Source organism: Arachis hypogaea, chromosome 12, assembly GCF_003086295.3.
Source record: "Arachis hypogaea cultivar Tifrunner chromosome 12, arahy.Tifrunner.gnm2.J5K5, whole genome shotgun sequence".
NCBI lineage: Eukaryota > Viridiplantae > Streptophyta > Magnoliopsida > Fabales > Fabaceae > Arachis > Arachis hypogaea.
This window is the reverse complement of record NC_092047.1, coordinates 88,038,512-88,044,962: the sequence shown is the minus strand read 5'-3', so window position 1 is coordinate 88,044,962 and position 6,451 is coordinate 88,038,512. Positions and strand designations below refer to the sequence as shown.

Sequence of the window (6,451 nt, the reverse complement as noted above, 5' to 3'; positions counted from 1 at the left end):
TTTTTCTTCATTCGACATTACCAATTGCCCTTTCTGGGTTTATGTGGACTCTAATTATATTGTGTCGACTCTGCTTAAATGAAATGTTAGACCATTGCATTTATTATAAATTTCTTTGTATGATTGGAATGTTGTGGCCTTGTGGGGTTCCTTTTTTGGTGACTCAGACGTAAATTGTAACAAAAGACTATGCTCTATTTTTGCTTAATTTGTTGGTGGTTTAGGGTTGGAGATAGGCCCAAAAGGAAGCCCAAACCAAAACCCCCTCCATCCCACCGATCCAGTGCACATGTGGGAGCATTTTGCACACAAATGGGCTCACTATTTGTGGGTATGGGCTAATAGTCCAATGCCTATACCTGAAGTCTTTAAAAAAAGGGTATCTTTATCAAAAAAAAATAACAGGGCAAACCAACACACATCATGGTCATTTAGTCAAAGTAAGTATATTGTAGCATAGTCATTTAGTTCATGCATGCATACTATATAACAGGGCCATTGCATGTCTACAGGTCCATCATGCATGTGTCACAAAACAATATCTTAATGCAAAAGCAAGTTCTAGCATGCATGTGCCACACGACACTAAATTAATGCAAACACACTACAAGTGTGTGTGTGTGAAGTATATTACAAAAAAAACAAGTTAGGATGCATGTATGCATTAAGTTTTTTACAAAATAAATTAACTCCAAATCGATTCTAAAATGTCAAGCTTTGGCTGTCACTGCTGTCCACTGAATTAGCCGGGTCAGCATCTTCATTGTGCATTGGACGACCTTGTTGAATGTGGCGCTTGACACAGTTGTCCCAAAATCGACTAGCTTTCTCGCAAATTTCATCCCTTTTTGGATATGTTTTGGTCATGACGAGGTCAACAGCTAATCGCATGCGAGTCTCGCTACTGACCTGCAACAATAGAAAATCCCCATCATTCACATGCAACAAATCCTATCACGAGTAAATGATTAATACTAAATTGGGGTTTCTGCTCAATGAATCAAAACAATCTATTATTAACACAATTGAAAGTTACACTACTACTGAAAACCAACTTCTACAACTTTAAATTTCAGTTTATGCATACATCAAAATTGAAGAACAGCTAACTATCCTAAGCCCTAAAGAACTCCCATATCACCCTTAATAAAACTGATACTACAAATGAAATTTATTTAAAATTATCCAAATCATTAGATGCCTTACTGATGAGCGGATAATTTATACGCTTTTTGGCATTGTTTTTAGGTAGTTTTCAGTATATTTTAATTATTTTTTAGTATATTTTTATTAGTTTTTATTCAAAATTCACATTTCTGAACTTTACTATGAGTTTGTGTGTTTTTCTATGATTTCAGGTATTTTCTGGTTGAAATTGAGGGACTTGAGCAAAAATCTGATTCAGAGGCTGAAAAAAGACTTCAGATGTTGTTGGATTCTGATCTCCCTGCACTAGAAGTGGATTTTCTGGAGCTACAGAAGCCCAATTGGCGTGATCTCAATTGTCTTGGAAAGTAGACATTCTGGGCTTTCCAAAAATATATAATAGTGCATACTTTGCCTGAGATTTGATGGCCCAAATCGGCGTTCCAAGTCAGCATAAAAATTCTGGCGTCAAAACGGCCAAACTGGCACCAGGATTGGAGTTAAACGCCCAAACTGGCACAAAAGCTGGCGTTTAACTCCAGGAACAGCCTATGCACGTGAAAGCTTCTATGCTCAGCCCAAGCACACACCAAGTGGGCCAGGAAGTGGATTTCTGCATTAATTGCTTATTTCTGTAAACCCTAGGCTACTAGTTTATTATAAATAGGACCTTTCACTATTGTATTTTCATCTTCGGATCATCTCTGGAACACATTATGTAACTTTTATGTTCTGAGACCTCCATGGAAGGTTGGCCACTTGGCCATGTCTACCCTATTTTCACTTATATATTTTCAACGGTGGAGTTTCTACACCCCATAGATTAAGGTGTGGAGCTCTGCTGTTCTTCATGAATTAATGTGAAGTACTATTGTTTTTCTATTCAACTCAAGCTTATTCTTGTTCTAAGATATTCATTCGCACACAAGAACATGATGAATGTGATGATTATGTGACACTCATCACCATTCTCACCTATGAACACGTGCCTGACAACCACCTCCGTTCTACATGCAACAAGCTTGAATGTGTATCTCTTAGGTTTCTAATCTAAGATTAAAACTTTCGTGGTATAGGCTAGAATTATTGGCAGCCATTCTTGAGATCCGGAAAGTCTAAACCTTGTCTGTGGTATTCCGAGTAGGATCTGGGATGGGATGACTATGACGAGCTTCAAACTCGCGAGTGTTGGGCGTAGTGACAGACGCAAAAGGATCAATGGATCCTATTCCAACATGATCGAGAACCAACAGCTGATTAGCCGTGCGGTGACAGTGCATTTGGACCATTTTCACTGAGAGGATGGGAGGTAGCCATTGACAACGGTGATACCCAACATACTACTTGCCATGGAAAGGAGTATGAATGATTGAATGAAGACAGTAGGAAAGCAGAGATTCAGAAGCAACAAGCATCTCAATACGCTTATTTGAAATCCCACCAATGAATTACATAAGTATTTCTATCTTATCTTATATTTTATTTATATTTTAATTATCAAAACCCCATAACTATTTGAATCTGCCTGACTGAGATTTACAAGATGACCATAGCTTGCTTCAAGCCGACAATCTCCGTGGGATCGACCCTTACTCACGTAAGGTTTATTACTTGGACGACCCAGTACACTTGCTGGTTAGTTGTGCGGAGTTGTGAAAAAGAATTGAGATTATGAACGTGCGTACCAAGTTTTTGGCGCCGTTTTAGAGATCACAATTTTGTGCACCAAGTTTTTGGCGCCGTTGCCGGGGATTGTTCGAGTTTGGACAACTGACGGTTCATTTTGTTGCTCAGATTAGGTAATTTTATTTTATGTTTAAGCTTTTTACTTTTTATTTTCGAAAAAAAAAAGAGAAAAAATCCATATATTTCTATTCTGTTCTTCAGAGTTTTTAAGAATGAATTCTAGAGTTTCATGATGATCTGTTGAAGTCTGGCCGGCTGTGAAGCCATGTCTAATCTTTTGGACCGAGGTTTCAACTTATCATCACAAGAGTTTGTTGATTTCTATCAATCTTGCTGTTGAATGTAATGATCTGCTAAAGCTTGGCTGGCCATTGGCCATGTCTAGTGTTTTGGACCAAAGCTTTCACTGAAAGCTTGGCTGGCTAGTAAGCCATGTCTAATTCTTGGACCGAAGTTTTAGACTAACATTGCATGATTCCTGGAATTCGCATTAAGAATTTTGAATTCTTTATTTTCTTTTCAAAATAATTTTAGAAAAAAAATACAAAAAAAAATTTAAAATCACAAAAATAAAAAATAATTTGTGTTTCTTGTTTAAATCTGGTGTCAATTTTTAAGTTTGGTGTCCTGCATGTTTTATTTATTTCCTTGCATTTTTTCGAATATATGAATTTTGTTCTTCATTAATCTTCAAGTTGTTCTTGATGATTTCCTTGCTCTGATCTTTAAATCCTCTTGTTTTATGTGTTTTGTTGTTTCTCATATGCATTCTCAATTTGTTAATATTTCTAATATGAAAATTTCTAAGTTTGGTGTCCTGCATGCATTGTTTATTTGATCTTAGTTTTACATGATTAGTTTCATTTTATTGTTTTTCATCATTAAAAATTCAAAAATTTTCAAAATTATGTCCTTTCAAGTCAATAATATAGAGAATTGAAGATTCAGAACATATAGTAGAAGAATCACAGAGAAAAATCTGGGCGTTCAAAACGCCCAGTGAGGAAGGAAATCTGGCGTTTAAACGCCAGCCAGGGTACCTGGCTGGGTGTTAAATGCCCAAAAAGGTAGTATTTTGGGCATTAAATGCTGGGCGTTTAACGCCAGGATAGCACAGGAGAGGAGATTTTGTTTTTAATTCAAATCTTTTTCAAATTTTCATAATTTTTCAAAATCAAATCTTTTTCAGATCATATCTTTTCAATCATATCTTTTCAAAATCAAATCCTTTCCAATTTTTTTAGTATTTTCGAAAATCCTTGCTAACAATTAGTGATTTGATTCAAAAATTTCTTCCTTGTTAAGAAAGGTTCAATAATTGAATTTTAAAATCATATCTTTTAAATTTCTTGTTAGCCAAGACATTAATTTTAAAAATCAAATCTTTTTAAATTGTTTGTCAATCATATTTTTTTAAAACCATATTTTCTCAATCATATCTTCTCAACCACATCTTTTTCAAAAATGATTTTCAATTATATCTTTTTTATTCCTAATTTCAAAATCTTTTTCAAAATCACTTAACTACTTTCTCAATTTTAATTTTCGAAAATCATCAACCAAATTTTCAAAATTTTTTTTAATGAAATTTTTTTTTTAATTTCGAAAATTCTTCCCCCCTTCTCACATTCTTCTATTTAAGGGACTAACACTCCTCTTCAATGTGCAATTCGAACTCTCTCCCTCTTGTTATGTTCGAATTCTCTCTTCTCTACCTCATCCTTCCATTCTTCTCTTCCTCTGACACCTCAAGGAATCTCTATACTGTGACATAGAGGATTCCATACTTTCTTCTCCTCTCTTTCATATGAGCAGGAGCAAAGACAAAGGCATTCTTGTTGAGACTAATCCTGAACCTGAAAGGACCTTGAAGAGAAAGCTAAGAGAAGCTAAAGCACAGCTCTCTGTAGAGGACCTAATAGAAATTTTCAAACAAGAAGAAGACATGGCAGCCGAAAATAACAACAATGCCAACAATGCAAGGAAGGTGCTTGGTGACTTTACTGCACCTACTCCCGACATCTATGGGAGAAGCATCTCAATTTCTGCCATTGGAGCAAACAACTTTGAGCTTAAGCCTCAATTAGTTTCTTTAATGCAACAGAATTGCAAGTTTCATGGACTTCCATTGGAAGATCCTCATCAGTTCTTAGCTGAATTCTTGCAAATCTGTGACAATGTCAAGACCAATGGGGTTGATCCCGAGGTCTACAGGCTTATGTTTTTTCCCTTTGCTGTAAGAGACAGAGCTAGAATATGGTTGGATTCACAACCTAAGGAAAGCCTGAACTCTTGGGAAAAGCTGGTCAGTGCTTTTCTAGCCAAATTCTTTCCACCTCAAAAATTGAGTAAGCTTAGAGTGGAAGTCTAGACCTTCAGACAGAAGGAAGGTGAATCCCTCTATGAAGCTTGGGAAAGATACAAGCAATTGATCAGAAGGTGTCCTTCTGACATGCTTTCAGAATGGAGCATCATAGGTATCTTCTATGATGGTCTGTCTGAATTGTCCAAGATGTCATTGGACAGCTCTGCTGGAGGATCTCTTCATCTGAAGAAGACACCTGCAGAAGCTCATGAACTCATTGAAATGGTTGCAAATAACCAATTCATGTACACTTCTGAAAGGAATCCTGTGAATAATAGGACAAATCAGAAGAAAGGAGTTCTTGAGATTGATACTCTGAATGCCATATTGGCTCAGAACAAAATATTGACTCAGCAAGTCAATATGATTTCTCAGAGTCTATCTGGAATGCAAGCAGCAACAGGCAGTACCAAAGAAGCTTCATCTGAAGAAGAAGCTTATGATCCTGAGAACCCAACAATGGAAGATGTGAATCACATGGGAGAACCCTATGGAAACACCTATAATCCTTCATGGAGAAATCATCCAAATCTCTCATGGAAGGACCAACAGAGGCCTCAATAAGGCTTCAACAACAGTAATGGTGGAAAAAATAGGTTTATCAATAGCAAGCCTTTTCCATCATTTTCTCAGCAACAGACAGAGAATTCTAAGCAGAGCCACTCTGACTTAGCAACTGTAGTCTCTGATCTATCCAAGACCACGCTCAGTTTCATGACTGAAGCAAGGTCCTCCATTAGAAATTTGGAGGCACAAGTGGGTCAGCTGAGTAAGAGAATTACTAAAACTCCTCCTAGCACTCTCCCAAGCAATACAGAAGAGAATCCAAAGAGAGAATGCAAGGCCATAAACACGTCCCATATGGCCGAATGCACAAAGGAGGGAAAGACAGTGATTTCCACTGAGGAAGACCTCAATGGACGTCCACTGGCCTCTAAGGAGTTCCCTAATGAGGAACCATGGGAATCTGAGGCTCATACAGAGACCATAGAAATTCCAATGAATTACTTTTGCTATTCATGAGCTCTGATGAGTATTCTTCCTCTGAAGAGGATGAAGATGTTACTGAAGAGTAAGTTGCTAAGTACCTTGGAGCAATCATGAAGCTAAATGCCAAGTTATTTGGTAATGAGACTTGGGAGGATGAACTCTCTTTGCTCACCAAAGAACTGGATGACTTGACTAGGTAGAGATTACCTCAGAAAGGACAGGATCCTAGAAAGTTCTCAATACCTTGTACCATAGGCACCATAA

The 6,451-nt window shown here is 37.1% G+C and overlaps 1 non-coding gene across 1 annotated transcript; it reads right to left on the bottom strand.

The window, feature by feature from the left end:
* Window positions 1-5,182: 5,182 nt before the first annotated feature.
* Window positions 5,183-5,290, bottom strand: LOC112732193 (small nucleolar RNA R71). Its single transcript, XR_003167929.1, has one exon. It is a non-coding gene; the product is annotated as a small nucleolar RNA R71 (small nucleolar RNA).
* Between the last annotated feature and the right edge of the window lie 1,161 nt (window positions 5,291-6,451).